The 20,496-nt window shown below is 38.7% G+C and overlaps 1 protein-coding gene across 2 annotated transcripts in view; it reads right to left on the bottom strand.

Annotated features, from left to right (window-relative positions):
• Window positions 1–20,496, bottom strand: part of brinp2 (bone morphogenetic protein/retinoic acid inducible neural-specific 2) — a 368,978-nt gene that overhangs the window by 135,015 nt on the left and 213,467 nt on the right. The gene's annotated exons all lie outside the window — the stretch shown is intronic.

Genomic DNA, 20,496 nt, shown 5'->3' on the forward strand with positions numbered 1-20,496 from the left:
TCTTGATGTCACTGAAGGCTGTGTTAGAAATATATGCAGCTCATTAAAAGGAAAAGTAACTGATGTAACCAAAAGCCTGAACACAGGAGAATAGAGACACCTGCCAAGATAAAGACCTGGAGCTTTTGCTCCTTTTCAGAGTCACTCCCATGGAATAGGCCTGATGATTTACTAGCTTCTCTTACCTTCTCTGCAGACAATGTTTAATATGAGCTTCAAGAGGTCTCTGCCCCTAACGGGGTTTGCTTTCACTTAGTAAAAATGCATAATTTTTCTGAATAAGATTATTAAGAGGCCACCCATATGGTGGAGCGTTGGTAATGTAATGTAACCGGTTAGATTTGTGTCCGACTTGATGCCGACTTGCTCTGACGTCATGCATACGTAGGCAACGATAACCACTTGAGATCAAGGCAGCCGCAGATTTTGGAGCAAGGCGCTGCAGATGTTCTCCCTTGGCTGCAAAACCTAGGGGATGACGGGAAACGCCTGGCTCTCACCTGATCTAAGATCTGATCGGTTCATATTTTGATCCAATCATCCGGTGGTAGAACATGAAATGTTAGTTGGTCACATGTATTCTGTAAATCATGTAACGTTAATGATGACAACTATATAGGCCATAAAGAGAAATGTGATTTGTGTTCTTTTGTCATGTTTCCTATGAGCACACTGAAGCTACAGCTGCTAACCTTTACTTATTATTACAGTCATGTCTCCATATACAATATATGATATCCACAAGCACGTGAGGATGTGTTTCAGCTGCTAACAGGCACCAGAATTAAAATTGAAAATTGAACAAGTATGAACGCTAACGCGATATCTTCATCCATAGTCACCCCCGAGCTACACATGCAGGAAATTGTGTCCGACTTATGCGCACAGCAGATCTGTTCTGTAACATAAGGAGCCATATGATTGGCTGAAAGCGAACAGCCCTGGCAGAAGCATATATTTGATTGACAGGTTCATTAGCCAATGGTGACGTTTGTTGACCTGCGACGTTAGGAGAGTCTCAAAATTCAGCACACCGATTTCTCTCACGAATGCAGGAAGGTTCACAAATGAGAAGCTGTCCGTGAATGCACCACACAGATTTCACTCACAAACGCGGAAAGGTTCACAAATGAGAAGCTGTTCGTAAATGCACGTTCAGCAATTCGTATGATCTGAGTTTATATTACAAGTGTTCTTACAAATTATATTTGTGAACCACAGAGTGTGAACTTCAGAATTAGCGTGTGCATTTGTGGAAAATGTTGCGTGACTTATTTTTTCACATTATATTTATGAGTCAAAGAGTGTGAATTTCCGAATGAGCGTGTGCATTTGTGTTCCTCCGAATTATATTTGTGAAACACAGAATGTGGATTTCCGAATGAACGTGTGCATTTGTGGAAAACGTTGTGTGACTTAATTCTTATTGAGACTGTTCTGGCCTCATACTATGACTTTTTAGCCTTGAGTTTTGTATCTGTAGACTTGGGAATTGTAACTGTAGAAAGAGATGTGTGTTTTGAGAGTTGTGATTTGAAAATGTGTACATATTTTTTTTCTGCAAGCAAAATGAAACCTTCATGTCACGTACCGAAAGTTATGCGTTACAAAACGACAATTGCATGCTACAAAATGAAAGTCATGTGTTAAAAAATGAATGTTACGCATAACAAAATGTGAATTACACGCTACAAATAGGGTGACCAGCTGTCCCGCTTTGTGCGGGACAGTCCCGCATTTTCATTACTTTCACGTGTCCCACAAATTGAGACTCATGTCCCGCATTATTGACAGTTTCCCTTTCAAGTTTCAATCTTATAAAAGAAACTGTGAAGAAATCTGCCTGTTGCTGTCAATCAAACAGAGGCGGGACTTTATCGCAGATCCGGAGTGTGTGTGGAGCGCACCCGAACCACCAAAACAAGCGTGAGTGAGCACGGAGGAGAAAATGCTGTAAACTCGTGTGTTAAACATGTTCAGAGATACTCGACAGAGTCTTTGTTGTTTCTGAGTCATTTTTTCATGTCTCGGCGCGGAGTCTGATATGAAGAGGTCAAAAGCAGGTTTTCCAGTAATTAGACAGATCCATGATAAACACAATGGAGGCTCTAACACAGACACGGTGCTGCGGTTTCAGATACCTGCACACATGCTGAGCCCCTTAAAGCACAGTGAAGAAGTAATGAGAGAATAAATGGAGGCTTTGATCACTTATTCTCAGAAACTTGAGGCAAAAAGTTACTCTAAGAAACTCAATTATTAGATTAGATCTGAAGTTTTTAGAGATTAGAATCTGATGTTTATTTATCTCACCTAAAATCTAGAAGAGATGTGTTGTCATGTTCAAAAAAAAGTTTTGTTTCTGAAGTATGAAAACAATAACAAAAAAGTATGGATTTTTTTCTATGAGATGCTGATTTTAGTGGAAACTTTATTAAAAACAAACAAATATATCTAAAATCTTAATGGTACTTTTACTGTCATTCTGTTGTGGAAAACATTCAATGAAAACTCTGAAAAGCTGCTTACATCTGCATTTTTTATTATTGTGGGCCTATCTGTACTATTAAAATGATCAGAGCCACTACAGAAGGCCCAGAGAGCCTGAGTTATGTTGTGGTTACTTGAGAAGAACTGGGAAATAGTAAAGCTTTTGCTGTATGCTTGTTCATGTTGAATTCAAATAAAATATATACAAGAAATATATGATGATAATAAGAATAATCATTTTATGTATATGTAACAGTGATGTTAGGGCTAAAAGGCAGAAAATATGTTTGTTTTTTTTCTCATTACGTTGGAACTTCACGTTGTCCCACATTGAGTAGTCTCTGTCACACATTTGGCAAGTTGGGATCTGGTCACCCTAGCTACAAAATGAAAGTTACGTGTAACAAGTTATGTTATAAAGTATGTTACATGTTACAAAACTTGTACAAGTTACATTAATATTTTCCTTACTCTAGCTCCATAAAATGACACTTTAAAACAACAACCTTGGAATTACAGCTCAACACATTCTGTATAATAAAATTTGAGTCCAAGCTTTAATATCTAGCTGAATTAAAATGAAACATATAAATCATCACACGCACAGACTACTTCCTGGGCTGGTTTATACTTCCCTATATCTGAAAGCTGTGTGACACGTAATCCTTCATGTGTTAAATTTAGAGCCAGTCACTGTCAGATTTACCACACTATGTGCTGTAAAACAATTTCATCATTTCACCAATAAAACTAATGTAGCTTCATTCGTATTAAAATGGCCTAGTGGTTTATGACCCTGTTTGTTTACATTTGGAGTTTTTGAAATGGTTAATCTTTGTTTAGATGTTACCAGAGCACATTCAGCCAAGACATAAAATAGCAATATTTTGACAAATAAAGAAATTGTGCTACTGTTAATTACTAAACCTTCTAAACGTAGAATCCTAACAGAGATAATTTTATAGATTGTTTCAATCCTTGTAAATTTTCCACAAAACTTTGAGCGTCTTCGCTGACGGTTTGACTAGCTTACTTTGACAGTTTGGGGCAACCGAAGAGATGGGAGAAAAAGAAATGTTTTAATATTTGCATTTTCATAATTAAATCACCAGTTAGTGACAATTCTGCTGAAAACAATCACATGCATGTGCATATTTCTTTCCTGTGTCTATCCCTCATTCGTTCATTTAGTTATTGTTTAACACCAGATTAGTAACCGACTGTGCAACAAATACTGGTTCATATCAAGGCTGTACCCACAATAACACGTTTCAAAGAAAATAACTGGTTTATGTTTTTCTCATTTGTCTGCAAGACTGGAGGTAAAATTTTTTGCATAAAGACATCACAAAAAATGGAAAATAAATACATTCTAGTTTTCTTGCATGAATACATCCATTTATAATAATAATAATAATAATAATAATAATAGCATAATACAAATGTTATAACTGGCAGCAGGAAAGCAAAACAAATATGAACCTCTGATTTTTCTAGAGAACAAACTAAACAAGCAAGGATTGAAAAATGTAACATCTGAAACATATTAAATCATTTGAGATTCATTGGGAGAAAAATATGAATAAAACAAAAGAGCAAAAAAGTAAATATTTTTCTGTGACAAATGTCTAAAGAGGTAAAACAGTATTCTGTCACATTTGATTTAGTTTAAAACAAACTGAAGAAACTTGGTTTATCACATGTTACTTTACCAGCATGTTCTTGTTTTGTCCTACCCCTCCAAATAATGAACACACCCAACCTTATTAAACTCTAAACTTGTGTTGTGGTTGAGTTTTTGTCTCTCTCATAGATGTCAGTTCTATGAGAGTCAGCAAAAAGAAGGGAGATGACAGGCCAAACCCATTTTGATGCACATTTATTTATGGCCTACACACACACCATGTAGCGTCATATCCGGCAATAGTTTCCTGTTTCCACTTCAGAGCATAAATGCTCTTGTGAAAAAATAGACAGTTTTGAACTGTGTGCATAAAAACAAAAATGATCGATTATCAACCAAAATAAGTCTATGCACTGGTTTAAAATATGAACTAGATAGTGTTTAGTGACCATGTTAAAATACTGACCAAATTATAATGTGTGTGTGTGTATATATATATATATATATATATATATATATATATATATATATATATACACACACACACACACAGTAAGGCTGAGGTTCATCTCTAAACAGACTTGAGATAAACCACAGCCCTACTAATAAAGGCTAAATTGGCTAAAAGCTAATGTAATTGTGGCAAGGTGTAGAAGCGAGGGCCCGGGCGGGATTCAGTCCCCAGACTTCCTGGTGAGAGTCATGCGCACTAACCAGTCAGCCAAAGAGACATCCCCTTGGCCAAGCAGCCAGGGAGCATGATCAATCAGGATACAGTGACAGTACACTCACTGTCACATCGACATTTTATAACTAGCTGCCTTTGTTAGTCTATTCTGTCATTTAATGGGAACAGAAAAGACAGATGACTACTAATCCCACTCATGACCATGAAAAAGATTGAACATAAACTCAGTAAAAATTATAGAATATCAGCCAGCTTGTACATATTTAAGTATGCTCTATTACCTCCAGGCCAAAGGACAAGTGACCGATAGGTCTGAGTGACAATAAGTCACGACACACATCAATTGCACACAAATGTTCCACTTGGTCCGCTAGACACAATCAAAGAAAAGTCTAAAAAAAACTTGTCCATTTCAGGTCACTGATTTCATCATCTTACTCCTCCAACAGCTGAACCCCTGAGATGTGAGAATAAAATGCTAATACTGGCAGAAAGTACAGATGCACCTCATCTGCATAAATCTGCTGGCAAAACAGGCGTTGGGTATTAGCACATTATGTATGCGGTCGTACCGAACAAAATACCAGCGGTGACACACTGTTTTTCCCACGAGTGCATTTACACACACACACACACACACACACACACACACACACACACACACACACACACACACACACACACACACACACACACACACACACACACACACACACAGTTGCAGCTGAGAGTACACAGAGGAAGAATACTCTATCATTGTCACAGTTTCCTACTAGCTGCTTCTACTCTACCATTTTGCGGTCAAAAGTTTACCATTACAGACAACAAAATACCATAATTATACTGTTGACAGCACAGCAACAACGCTTGGAAACACACAAAAGGCCAGTCCCCTCCAAATATTACACAATAAATAGAAATAAGGTAATCCAGGCAGTGCTCTAATAAAGACAGCAGTAGGCTTTAATTAGTTTTTGGTCGCTACATTGAATATCAGTCTTCAAAGGAGGGATCATATTTGTAACCATTTAGTCAAAAGAATGACAAAGATGTCCTCAGGAGCATGCTAGTCTACTGCTTCATTAGAAGGTCCATTCTCACATAATGCACCAATTAAAAGCTGCTTAAAGCAGCATAGAACATTCCTAAAAGCTATCTTGAACCAGTCCAATCAGGCATATTGTTCTGTCATGAAAGCAGAACAACCATAGAACACGTACAGGCTGTCCTTGGAGCTGCAAAGAACAGGTGTAATGAAAAAGAAGTGGTGATGATTAAACCTTCATCTTCTCACCTGTTGTTACCAGACACCCACATTGACTTGCCACCCCTCCACACCCACCCTTCTACTTGGATGCTCGGTGTACTCTCCACTTAGTCAGTTAGAGATGTTTCACTTGTTCCGGGCACTTATCACTGCATGACCAAAGTGCAGCTCGGTGCTTGGTTCTGTCTGCAGAGACCATTTCTGCTTTTCTCTCCACACACTGAGCCAGCTTCATGCAGGCAGCTGCAAACACACACTGTCTTCTTTCCCAAACATTTCTCAAACACAACAGCAGGTAAATTATACCTATACTTAGAGTACAACATCGGCAGCTGTGCACATAGAAAGAAGAGACAGCTTTGCTCAATGAGCTAGTGATGGGAATTACGGCTCTGTTTAGAGAGCCGGTTCTTTTGGCTCAGCTCACCAAAAAGAGCCGGCTCTTTCGGCTCCCAAGTGGCTCCTCAGATTTTCTGTTGCATAGAGTACATTTACAACCAAAATAATGCAAAACTATATGCAAAATGACTTACTAATGTAAAAAAAGCAATATATCAATTATTTATAATTTCTATGGATTTAATAACTGAACATTTTAAGAAATCTCCACTTCCCGACTGCTGGAGCTCATTTTCTCACCGTCTACGTCACACTCTCCTCGCTCTTGCTCGCCTTTTTCCTCCTCCTCATTCCTTCTCGTCTCCCTCCACCCGCAAATGCTCTGCTGTGTGTCTGAGTCTGATCCTCCCTCTTCCCCGCCCCTACTGCTCTGTGTGTGGACAGCCTGGACACGCAGTTACACATGTTGACCAATCGCCTGTAGCTTTCACCAAAGCAAGAGGGGAGGGGGGAGGGGACAGCTCCCAATGACGAGCCGACTCCCGTCGTTCACTTCAAAGAGCCGGCTCTTAGAGCCGGTTCGTTCGCGACCGACACATCACTACAATGAGCGTTTTGTGTTGCTGCGTTGCTTTGCTTCCATTTAAATGAGCATTCCAACAAATAATCACCAACTGCTAAATCATGAGACTGCCTAATAATATAGATGGGTGGAACTTGTCTGTGTACAGTTTTAGAACAAAGTGGCTCATTATTTTAGCTAGAATGTCATGAAAAAAAAATCCTAGCAGCAGTTAAATGACATATCTCATACTAAAAGTTAATCTTGTTTGCATGCAGCAACCCTCAATTAATCACATGCATCATCAGGCATTAGTTTTAGCTTAGCATTTAGTCCAACAAGTCACAGCAAAGCAGTAGATGCAGACTGATTAAGTGGGTCTGATGTAGACTGATGTGTTTTTGGAGCTGCTCTGCGGTGACTGAGCACAGCAAAGGGGAACTGATGGTGACGGGGGCCGAACGGCAAAGGAGTGCACTGCATCATTTACCGTTCTCCTCGCTTCGCTCTCTAAGAGTTAACAGTGAGACTGTTGGCTGACCGTTTGGCTAATGATGATAGATGGTGTTAATTAAAAGGTTTTAGCACCGCGCTGATTGCACCTGCAGCTCTGGCAATGAGTTTTGCTGAAGAAGAGGGAATTTTGTTTTTTAATTAAGTGGGGAAAAAAAGACCAGGAGGAAAATCTCTACCTATGCAGAAATTTATTTTAGAAGGTCCTTCTGGCGGGCTGTCGGGAACTCACACCTGGACGTTATTAGCGATGAGATATTATTGGATATAAATGGATAGCTGTCAGGGTGACTGTAACCTATATTTACCAAATGTTGCTCATCAGTGTAGCTGAAAGAGCCGAGATTCCCAAGGAGGGAGTTGGCCACTGAGGAGGTGGTGAAAGTGTTTTGCTGTACGTGATACATTATTAATGGTAGGAGATCTTGTCATCTGAATTTCAAAAGGGAAAGCACGCCTAATTTAAGTAGCAGCCTGATCCGGTGTATTGCAGCAAAAGAAGAAATTTTAAAAGTTGTCAAGTTTCAAATATGCTTTATTAATCCCAGAGGGAAATTAGAGTTTCAGTACACACAATTCTGAGATCAGACATACATACATAGGCATAGACACCTGACAAGAATTGGTGACTGTGGTCATTCGCAACCCGAGTCGCGCTACCTTAATAGAGATCAGAGGGTTTACATGCGGATTGGGCCAGGTGGAGGGAAAAAAAGGCATTTCAGTTACACTCCACAGGGAGGGCAGCTTTGCTATGCAAAAAACACCTCAGACAGAAATGCAACAGACTTCAGACATCACACAACATAAGTGTCCACTAGGTGGGGAGGTAGGGTAGAGGACTCTCCACACATCAGTGCATGCAGCCGTGATAAACAGCGCTTGTCACCTCCGTTTGGACCGGGGAGGGAGGTAGTTGGTTTTAGAAAGCACAGTGACCCCTGGAAATGATTCAACGACCTTCACTGGTCGCAGTCCCACCCAGACTGGGATAGGGAGACAGAGTTGCCATGGCGATGGCAGCATTCCACATTTCTTCTGAGGGGGAGTACTCGCTTCAGCCTCACAGGCTCAAGGGCACCAGATTCAGATAAGAACTTGTATTGGGGCCAGACAGAGATAATTTCCTCTCTGTCTTAGAGTTCCGTTGGTCCTCAACCCCTCTAAATCCAATAATAGCGTACTGTAAATCCTCTAATATTAGCCTGTATTTAATTAACTGCCGGGTATCATATTTTGGCCGGTGTCGGAGTCGGCGGAGGTGAATAATGGCTGTTTTTTTATTGTGGCCGGGTGGAATGTGGTAATAAGCAAGTACGGGGGCGGTTGTGTCATCCGTCTCACTTTTGATTTGCCAGTGATAGACCGCGAGGGTAACTTTAACCGTGCGGAGACGAAGAGGAGGCGAAAATTTGATATCAATTTCAAAGAGAATGTGCTGATTATGCTGCAGAACACTCAGGGGAGCAGTAGCAGGGGTTCTATGAACTAGTCACTAGTCGACTTCACCGCTCTATAGTGACTTTTTATGCCTGTCATCGACTAGTCGCTGTCACGTGATAATGACCGGCAAGATGCAGTCCTCGGAAAAGACAGCAGCCTGCTGTCAGCAGGTGACAAGCTCCTGCGCGTCGGGAGGCAACGCGCTGTGCCAGAGCGTCGGTACTGACACCCGCCGTAAAACGGACAGTTAACCAAATTGTGACGTTTACCCTCTTGCAATTTAACCTTCCCCTCACCCCCATCCTAATCTTAACCAGCTTGCGCATGCAAAGCTCTGATTGTTGACGCGTTCCAGACATCTGCGTCCTGAGCACGGCCACAGTAACATTATCAAATCAGGTGTCGCCACCTCAAAAACTAATTTAACACGCGATCGTTCATGTCGGCTCATTACCTTTTATGTTTTCTGTCTTTTATTCTTTTATTTGTGCCTGATGCATTTCGCTGCTGTGGATCAGGGCGCATCACCTGTTTTGTCCTCGGTGACGCACCTAACTGATGTAGCCGGCGAGCACTCCGCTGTTTTTGCGGTCGGTAGATCGTTAGAACTGCAGTTCAAAGGTAACTCATGAGGTGAATATATATGAACCCAGGTAGCAGTTTTTCTTTAGGACTGAGAGGAGATGCAGGAAGATAATAACTCTCCAAGAGCCGGAAGACTGAATGAACAAATTGTCACTTGAGTGATTTTTGGCTAAATGTGTAAAGGGCAGGGCTGCCAACTCTCATGAACTGAGGGTGAAACACACGCATCTGACCCTCTTCACACACTCTCATGCATTGAAGAGTTTAAACGTTGGCAGCCCTGGAACAGAGTTAACAAATTTAAATAAAAAATAGATACTGAACGATTTTGGAAAATAATCTAATTGCATTTTTTTCTTCAATATTGCAATTGCGATTTTATTCACAATTCTTTTCTCAAAGGGCTTTTCTCATTTTTCAACTAATGGAAGCAAAACAATAATCTACATAGCTTGTACTAAATATAAACAAGTTTATGTATCTACTCATCATATCAACACATTTATTTGTCTACACGCACATAAACACTCACCAGTAAAGAAAAAATTTTGTATTTGAAGGAGCAATGCTTTGCAGCCAGGAGCACATCCCTTGAAGGAGCATAGGTATTAGCATGAACTGTGAACAATTATTTGCAGGAAAGAAGCTTGTCCAATTTATTGAAGTATTTTGTCTTCTCCATGCAGAGCTTCTGTAGTTCAGTTACATTCATAGCTGCTTGCCAAAACTCAGTGGAGTTTAAGTCTTTTACAGTTTTCTAGCTTTACTAAAATATCAGTCTGTACTTGATTAATGGCAGTTTTTACTTTTTAGTAGACTCCAAATGTAATCATTTGGCACGTTTCTAATTCGTAGTTTGTAAGAATGCAATCGCCGATATTAGCATCAGCATCCCTATTGGTTTTTTAATGTATGTGCTAACCACTCGCTGCCAGTCAAATCGCAGACTTTGCGATTAAAAAATCTCCTTTTGTCACATCACAACTTAATTGCCTTTGACATCAATCGTTCGGCTCTACCCTAAATTCACTTTAAAACAATACAAATATTTGGGAGAGAAAGTTTAATTTAAAGGTCAATCTTACCCATATATTTTATACATACAGTGGTCTCTAGTAGGAATGGATGCCTTATAAGTTGTAATCAGGGGGGAAAACAACTCTGGTGCACCTGTTTGAGGACATATAGTAGAAGTCAGCCAGAGGAGAAAGTAACAGAAGATGACAGGATTTAGAGTGTCCTTTCCTGATATTTAAACATCTCAGCTCTGATTGGCTAACAGCAATGTGACTCTACCACTGACTCTGTTTACTTGTGTGGGAGACTATTTTCATGTTCAGTCTGCATGAAAAACTCAGAATATCAAATCATTTTCAAAAATAAATAGTAAAAAGTGTTTCCTCAGTGAACCTACTCTTTAAAGTTTACCATGATGGAAATTCTTTTTGTACTGACTTAAGCCTGATTTAAACTTCTCTGTCTGCGTCGATACGGAGACACGCATCGTCCACGTCAGCGCAAGCACTGTCCAACATGTCCAACGCTTTAACTATTCGTCAAAAGTCACGAAGACCTCAAGCTTAGGATTGGTCAGGATGTTGCTTCCTTTAAACTCATCAACAGCACTGCCATTGCCCTCTCAAAAAGTAAACGATTTTGACTGGCAGACACGGATCAGATTGAAGAACACCTCGCGGAAAAATTTTGAAAATAAGAATTCTTATTCACTCACAACTGAAGGAGTATGAGGATAAGCAGCAAGTGTTTTATTTGTGGACGGAAATTATGAGAAACATGGGTTTAGAGGTGGCGACCGCATGAAAAAGTGGAGGAGAATGAGGGCCAAGTTCGTCTGCGTTAAAAAATTTTCTGAAATACATTCAAACAATGTAAACACAATAGTAAATGCACCATCTTGGCCCAAATATGTGACTGTAAAGGGTGCAGGATACCCCAGAACAGCGCTACACAATCTGTTATCATGGGGAGAATTGCTTTGCAACACCCTCCCAGGTGACAGAGAAGTCAGACTGGAAAAGGTCTCAGTCAACATGTATGTGTGACTCCACACTCGAGCGGACGGAGCAGGATAAATCAGCCTTTAGAGTCAAACATTGAGTCAGATGTGCTACAGATAGTTAGCATTACTGGTAAGTTCTGCTGCCACTAATCATAGAAACCCCTATAAACACCTATGGATTCCTAAACCACTGTTACATTTGAAAATAATAGCTGTTGTTTTAGGGTGGCACAAATCCACTTTGGACTCTGTCCCTGTTAGCTTCTCCAAATAGTCCAAAGGGGTATTTACTACCCATAAGACATAGAATAGAATAGAATAGAATAGAGAGACTTTATTGATCCCATTGTGGGAAATTAAAAAAATAAAAATAAGTGCATGTATATACACCAAGGCAGAAAGCTATTATTGTAACCTTCGACCACTAAAAACCACAAATGAAAGTTAAACGTGGGTTCCAGAACTATGCAGTATACTGTAAAGGACACAGACATACTATGTAAATCTGGTATTGAACACATACTGATTGGAATCTACTGTTTATAATGCTTTCAAGGAAAACACTTGAACTTTGAGGTTAATTAGAATTGTTGGTCTGACATTATCCTCTGCTTGTGAGAAGTAGAAAGAAAGAACGAAAGAAAGAAAACTTTTTTTTACATAGTCCAATTGCACCATAGCAAGTGTTAATGATGTTACTCCATCTAAACATTTAGACATTACAGGTAACATATGTTTCTAGTTAATTTTAAATTATGCTCATTATATTTGTGCCTCTACATAAACAACACTTTTTTCAGTGAAGTGACAAAGTAAAGATGCACCTAATGCAGCACACACTGGTGCCAAAAAATGTTTCTTTAGGTCTCCATGTAGTTTATTATCTTCTTAAGAGGTTAATCCTATCACAGTCAAGATGGTGGTGGCAAACAAAAGTCATCAAAAAGACTTTGGGAAACCAAACCAGAGAGGAAATGTAGAGGAAACAAAGACACAAGTGAGAATTGCATGTTCAGAGCGTAGTACACACTTCTGCCCTCTCCCACTGTGTTCAACGCAAGCCTGTTTGTTCTAAGCTTTGACTCATGATGAGAAGTTTGTGGTGTTGCAAGTGAACAGAGCTGAAACTTTATAATGAGCACTTTCACCTGAATCAGGTACAGTCTTACCTATTATTAAGAAGTGACCCACTTTTTATTTCTGACTATTTCTGGAGTTGGTGGTGGTGGGGGGTGCACAACCTTCAGGTTTCTCCATGAAAATTGTTCCTCGCCGCTCCCAACCAATCCTCCATGGAAATGAGCCCTGATGCAGACGAGGAAGGGAGATGTTTTCAACCGTCTCATTGAAAGTGTTTGTATTATGCTTTCATGCTCAGGGGAACTACTGTAGCGGGAAGAACACGGGGTGGAAAAACTACACTAACATCAGCAGCTAAAAATGTGTAATGTGTGTTTTTAGATTTGTACAACATAGGCAATTATTACAATGCATTTATCATGAATCTAATGTTGAATGCAGTAGGCTTTAATTTAGTGATTCTTGACAAACCATTCATCACCTTAAACACCAGCATGTGGAAACAGACAGCATGGCCTTTCTTCACTGCAACGAAACATGGAGGAACAAAGGAGGGGATTTTAGAATGATCTTCATCAGTTTCTAAAATCCACAAATGAATTAGGAGAATTAGGTTGGAATGAGGTAAAGCAACTTTCTGTAAATACACCATTCATCCAACTGTCTTCTGAGATGTAAACTGAACAAATTAAGACTTCAGTTTCACTTAGAGCGAACGGTATCTGATTCTATTTGAGAGGCTATGAGTCATGCATGGAAAAAACAAGAAACACCGCAGTCTGATGAATCAGTTAGATGAAACACTAGATTACATCATTTAAGGGGCATGATTGCAGTTAGGACAAGAATAAACCATATTTTGCAAATTATTGAGCCAACCACACATGCATAGATTCTACATCGAATGAAGAATAGGTTTTGGATTGAAACTACATCCTAACATTGGCCAACATTAGAAAATCGAGCTAAACCTGATGCAAAGGGGGATGTTCAAAGTACATCTAAAAGCAGGTTTGGATATTAAAGAAACATTCAGCTGAGAAAAGAAAAGTTCTGCTTTATCAAGATTTATTTGCATTATTTTCAACAACGCCTTGTAGTGCTGCTCAGGTTATAGATCATGCTGATGTCTGCTTCTTTAATGAGTTTAACTCAGTCTTAACAGTGTTTCAGGGGGATCTTTTATCTGCCTGAATCATTTGACAATTTAATTTTTGTATACTTAGAATTTTACCGACCAATAATGTCGAATAGGGCTGGGAGATATGGACCAAAACTTATAATCTCAAAATCTTTTTGCTGAATTCTGATATATGATAAATATCTCGATATTTTTCCTCCTGTAAAATATTTACAAGGTAACTTACTTCAAGCTGTCTTGAGATTTTTTGTACATGAATCAGTAGATTAAATGCATAAAAATTCTAGTCAAACTTTAAACTTAGTGTCTATTCTCTACCCGTCTGAGCTTTAGAAATACTGGTACAGCTATCTGTTAACACACACACACAGTTGAAAGCTAGAGGTGTATGAAATGTCCCACAGGCACTTTTTAATTATATGTTTATAATTAATGTAAAATTATTTTAATTTCATTTAGAGGTGGGCCATATCGTTTATTTTTTGTCCAGAGAAATAAAACATTTATCAAGTCAAACTAAATGTATGATGATGTAATTGCATCTACTGAAGATCACATGGGCCATGCACCTTGGAGTTATTAGTTATTAGGGCAAACATGGCTGGAATCTAAAGCTTGGTTTATGCGTGACGTGCCAAAAGAAGATCTAGATTTAATCTCAAACTTGCATCGGGACAAGACATTATTACATTGCACATGTATGTTTCTCAATTCAAAAGAATCAGGTTATCTTCACAACTCTGAAATAAATATGTGTTGGTATTAACCACAAAGCTACTGTATCCTGTGGCATTGTGCAGCCAAAATCTATATTTGCCTCATTGCTTATTTAATCTTAACGCTGATAACAAATATCTGTTGAAAAATGTTTATTGATTTATTGGTTTAGATTATGACTTTTTCAAACTGTGTTGTAATTCTGGTGCACTTTGGCCAAGTTGCATGATTTACAGACTTTATGTGCTTTCAGTTATTTGTGTTGCAAAAAAGTGAGTAATAGCACCGGCCCTGCCTGAAGTTATTATGGTCTCATTTTGGCCCGAAATAAACAGAACTAACAGAAGAGTTCCTAAATAAATGTTAAATGTGCTTAGAAATTGCACACATGCCAAGCATCACAAACTCCTGGATTTAATTTTCATAGATGCAAAGCTGCTTTTTCAGAATGGAAAATAAAAAGGACCTGTCTGAATTTCAATCTTAAAAATACGACCGACTCACAAACTAGTCACTTATGCATCAGTCGGTCTGGAGGCTGAAAACTTCATTAGGCTTATAAACCTTGAAATTACCAGACGACATTTATCAAACTGCCTCGTCAAACACTCAAACAAAGGGTATTACTCCTAAACAGCACATATAATGAAGCCTAGCTCTGCTCGGGAGCAAGGGCTGTTTCAATTTTCCACCCTGGGAGCTGAATCATGAAGTGAATTCTTTTGTCCTGGGATGTGAGTTCATTAAAACTCCCCGCTGTCTTGCATGGGCCCTCTAGAAATAGATTATCCACTCAACATGGAAGGAGGAAACCAGCGCATGATTTTTAATGGTGTCCGAGTTGTTCCCACCCGAGTTATTATGCATCTCCTGTAAGGAATTGCTCACTGCGAGGGACCCCGAACAGGGATGGCATTATGACAGCTTATGGAAGCTGTGACATGAAGGGGCAGATAAAGATTATTTGTGAACAATTTTTTTCTCCATTTGAGATGTTTAAGATATGCAGCAGACTGAGTTGGGGGAAACAAATTTACAGGGTTGGTAATGGGAAATTTCCAGTGTGTCCTGATTCTCTACACAACATCACCTGTTTGCTCATGAAGCTGTCACTCCTGGGTTGAGTATCTGTTGGCTATTTTTAAAAACGTCCAGGTTTCAGCTGCATCTTGTTTGTTTAGTATACAAAAACTAGATGCTGCTAAAACTAGACATGCAGCTAATCTGGATTAAAAACAATATAGCTTTGTGGCAAAAGCATGTTTTAATAAAGATTGTTTTTATGTTTCAAAACGTCAGTTTAATGTTCAATTAAACTAATTTTTGCAACAGCGTAAAATAAGATCCTTTTTTAACTTGTTTTGTATTATTGTATATTTTAACTCATTGGTAGTGGCAATATTTTAATCATGCACAATGACAGAATCCCTTAAATTTAATATTAAACCAATATGAAGATACTGATTCATAATAACCTGATAAAAGGACATTCTGAATGGTCTTGTTTTCATACAAAACAATTTGTTCAGTGATTTTGTTTTCTTATTTACTTTTAAGACATATTTATTTTTTTAAATATGTCTTAAATATTGCATCCAAAAGTATTTTGTTTTTGAATTTTTCACATTTAATAAAAAAAAAGGATATAAGCTAATGACCAAAATTCAGGACCATGTAACAGTGGCGGCTGGTAAAAAGAATTCTTGGTCACGCTGTATGTGAAATATTCCCCTTCTTAGTCCAATATAAATATTAAAATGAACAAGTGGAAAATGACAAAAAGTTCTAAACCATAATTGATTTACTTTCTCTAACAAAGCGGTTTTACAGATAAAGTAAAAATATAGATGAACAGATAATAATAATAAAAATTATAATAAATAATAATAATAATACTCAATAAATAATAATAATAATAAAAATTATAACAAATAATAATAATAATACTCAATAAATAATAATAATAATAATAATAATAATAACAGTAATAATAAATACCCAAGCCTACTGTTTAAAAGCCGTTGTTGTCCTTATTCACTTTTAGTTTGTCCTTTGTTTTATTTTTCAGCTTGAGTTTTCAGTCTTCAGCAGCTTGTGTGCCTCAATTAATAATTTGCTAAAACAAAGCATGTGTTTCGTATAATGCAATACACAGCTGTACCTGTCAGTGGCACTTAGACGACAGAAATTGAAGTAGATATCCTTTTTTAAACATTATAATCATGTACAATAAGAAGAAATTAGCACATTTTACTGAAGGAGCAATAGGTATGATTTGAGCTTTATCAATATAAACCAACAGTGAGTGTGACTACATGATGGGATGATAGAGGGAGTGGGAGAGGTATGCTAGCTAGCTATTTTCTGTAGCAGGGGAACTGTCAGCCAGCACCCCAGAGGCATACTGAGTGATGCAGATTGGTCACAAAGTCTTTAGTTTAAAGATGGCAGGGATCTACTTTGGAATGATTCCCTGCTGTTAGCCGTTATCAATGCAGTCAGCAGTAATTTTTCATCAAACCCGACCCCTAACCTTACAAAAAGCTATTTACATAACTAAAACATACAGAACTGCTATTTGGGGATGAGCGAGTACACCACTATCTGTATCTGTATCTGTTCAACCAACTAAATTATATGTATCTGTAATTGGAATGGGCGTGGCATAACCCGGAAGTGGGCGTGGTTTCACCGGATGTGGGTGTGGTTTACAACAATATATTATTTTAAGTCTGAAATTGATATGGAATGATCAGAAGATGATATGTGTATTGTTTATTTGAATTGAGATGAAATAATTTTGATCACAATAGTAAAGGAACTATAACAGAACAAGTGTTTCAATAAAATCAGAACATTAATTTTTAAGTGCATGGATTAATACATCTGAACTCATGCAGCAGGAACTAGGAAATATGAAATGCTAGAACCAGACACAACTTTATGTATATCTTTTTTATTTTAATTTGATTAAACTGATTTTTTTCTTAACGTTCTTGGCATTTTGCCCCACACAAAGTTAAACAAAACAATGTTGATTAAGGTGTGTGTGTCTGAGAGAGATAGAGAGGGTGAGAGGGAGAGAGATGGAGTTAAAAAAAATAAAAAACCCGACCGGAGCGGAGGTAGTGAGTGACTGATGCAACACGTCAGCTCTGTCTGGTCAAATGCACCATGCAGGGGCGGATTTAGGACTGAAGAATATCCGGGGCTTAACACACACACACACACGCGCACGCACACATGACACGCACTAGTCAACAACATCATATATATTTGTCTTGTACCACATAATTTTTAATCTGAAGCTACATATTAAGCATTTTCAGGGCAGAGTATTGTTCCTGTTAGTGTTTAGTCTGAGATGATAGTAAATATTCCCTTTCTTTCTCCAACAACTTTACCTGATAACAAATATTTTCAAATAAGACTCACAAACCTGAGTCAACACCAGTCTCATCAAAGCTGGGGTTCTGTCGCCGTACTTTTTGTCTAAAAAACGTCCTTATGTCCATCTTCACTCATGCGTTTCAGGCAGAGAGTGTAGAAGAAGACGGCTGCTGAAGGGCTTCTTCTTCAGTGGTGGAGGCTCAGGCAGGCTGTATACAAACTACTGCCAGCTGCTCCCTCTCTGCTGGACTTTGGTACTGCATGTTACTTCCACGATTTAGATCCGGGGCTTCTCATGAAACATCCGGGGCTTCAGCCCAAGTAGCCGGGCCTAACGCCGCCCCTGGAACCATGAAAGTTACGAAAAAAGTAACTTTAAATATTCAACCGAAAAAGAGGCGAGCTGAAGAAAACCTAGAGAAAACTGAAGAAACGTGAGCAACAGTGAAACAAGCACAGCGAGATCCGTTACTGTCTGTGTGTGTGCATGGATGAGCCGGACGGACTGCGCTCCTGGCCGGCTAGAGAGTTTTGTATGTAGGGAGGGGTGGGCGCTCTATGTGACTGGCCAATCACAAAGTGTGAAGACAGTCAGTTACCCAATGAGGATTTTCCTTCAGCACGATTACAGATATTTACGAGGTTTACTCGTTTCAAGCTCGTATTCGTCAAAAATGCTTTATCCGTACCGGATACTCGTCTGAAACGAGTATCCGGCTCATCCCTACTGTTATTCAAGAGACTGGAACTATCCCTTTAAAGCAGAAATGTCCAGTCATGGTCTTCAAGATTCACTCTTGTACAAGTTTTAGTAGTTTTTCCACTCCAACACCCCTCATTCAATGATTAAACCTCCTGTTCAGTGTGTCCTCAGGTTCTGCAGCAGCCTCTTAATCACCTATCGATTAAATCAGGTGTGTTGATGCAAAGAAATGTCTAACACATGCAAAATAGCAGCTCTCAAGGAGCAGGATTGGACTCCTTCTTTAAGGTCGAGAGACATTGTACAACTTTAGACTAACTTGTTAAAGTGAAGTCAAAAGTTTTAAAGAAATACCTGAATATTTTGGAGCTAAACCATCATAGTAATCAAACAAACATTTACATCACGCCAAAAAATATCTATTCCCTATACGAATGGGTCATTTTCCAAAGCGGTGTGTATTTATTTGCTGTGATTTCCTCCGCAACATGCATTATAAAAAATGTCTACAAGAACAAATGTCCTTTCAGGAATTAATTACTCTACCATATATAAAATGTATTTTATGACACTTGCCAAAATGTCATTTTCTCTTTATAGCTTTAGTAAAACGATTGCAAAAGTGTTTTGTTTCTAACAAAGGTCGTCTGCCTTACTTATTACGTTCTCACCGGTTTGTAATCAAACTGCACAGTTGTGTCAGTTCAATCTCATCAAGACCATTTCAGCATTTGAGATCATGTCAAAGGTTTTTTCAAAGGCTAACCCTGGGAATTTTTGTGATTTACCCTCAGATTTGACTCCCTGCCTGCCTTTATGAGGATCATAGAGAGGAAATCAAGGAGATGAATGCTCTACTTCCTCTTGGCTATTATGAGAGTTGTACTAAAGCCAACTCCTCTTTCTAGAGTGTGTGTGTGTGTGTGTGTGTGAGTGAGTGTGTGTGTGTGTGTGTGTGTGTGTGTGTGTGTGTGCGTGTGTGTGTGTGTATGTGTGTGTGTGTGTGTGTGTGTGTGTGTGTGTGTGTGTGTGTGAGGGAGTGAGAGAGAGAGACATGAGGCTGATGTGTCCTATTTCACCTGCACTCATAACTAGGTTTGGGGTTTATTAATATTTGCATCCAACTCTCTTGGTCAGAAAGAAAGAGACAGGGTCTATCAATTCCGAATTAGATAACCCCTTTCGCATTAAAATGAACCCCTTTCAAACAAGAAGAGTTCATTTTGATTGATTCTCAGCTGAGTAATTGTTCTGAAAGACACTGAGATTAAATACCCCGGATGCCTTTGACATAAAAAGTGCCCTGCCAGTGTTAATTTGTTGAAATATGTTCTGCCTGTCTTCTGTGTGGTATTCCTGCGACTCTGCAGTAATACATTTCAGAGAAAGCACTGCTATATGGGCACTTGCATTATTCATAACTCTTAGTACACAGGGGAGATTACTTATTGATGCATATAGGTATCCCTGTATCACATGGCAAGAAAGTTTCCAGAGTTTTCAAAGGTCTGTTGATGGAATTAATGTGGTTACTCAGAAAAGATACAAATATAGTCAAACATGCAGGTGTTTGATGAAAGCATTTCTTATCAACGAGACTTGTGCAATTAGCACCAGTTTCACAGGTTTGCCTTATGTGCAGTCTAAGCAATATTGAGTCACCTAAACAATAAACTTAAAAATGTAGCAGCTAAACAAAACTCATGTCTTACATAAATAAGTAAAAGATATATATTTTATTTATTGTATCTAAATATTGTGTTATTCAACAGACACTGTGGCTGAAAAATGGTATGAATGAAATCTCAATCTATTTTGGAAATGCAACATGGTGGTTTGTATGTCACCTTACAGGAAGAAGGTTTCTCCTTTGATATCTTCTCAGATATTAATGGGTTTTCTCCAAATACTTTCACAGTCCCAAAAATGCATTA

This window comes from Nothobranchius furzeri, chromosome 11 (genome assembly GCF_043380555.1).
Source record: "Nothobranchius furzeri strain GRZ-AD chromosome 11, NfurGRZ-RIMD1, whole genome shotgun sequence".
Lineage (NCBI taxonomy): Eukaryota > Metazoa > Chordata > Actinopteri > Cyprinodontiformes > Nothobranchiidae > Nothobranchius > Nothobranchius furzeri.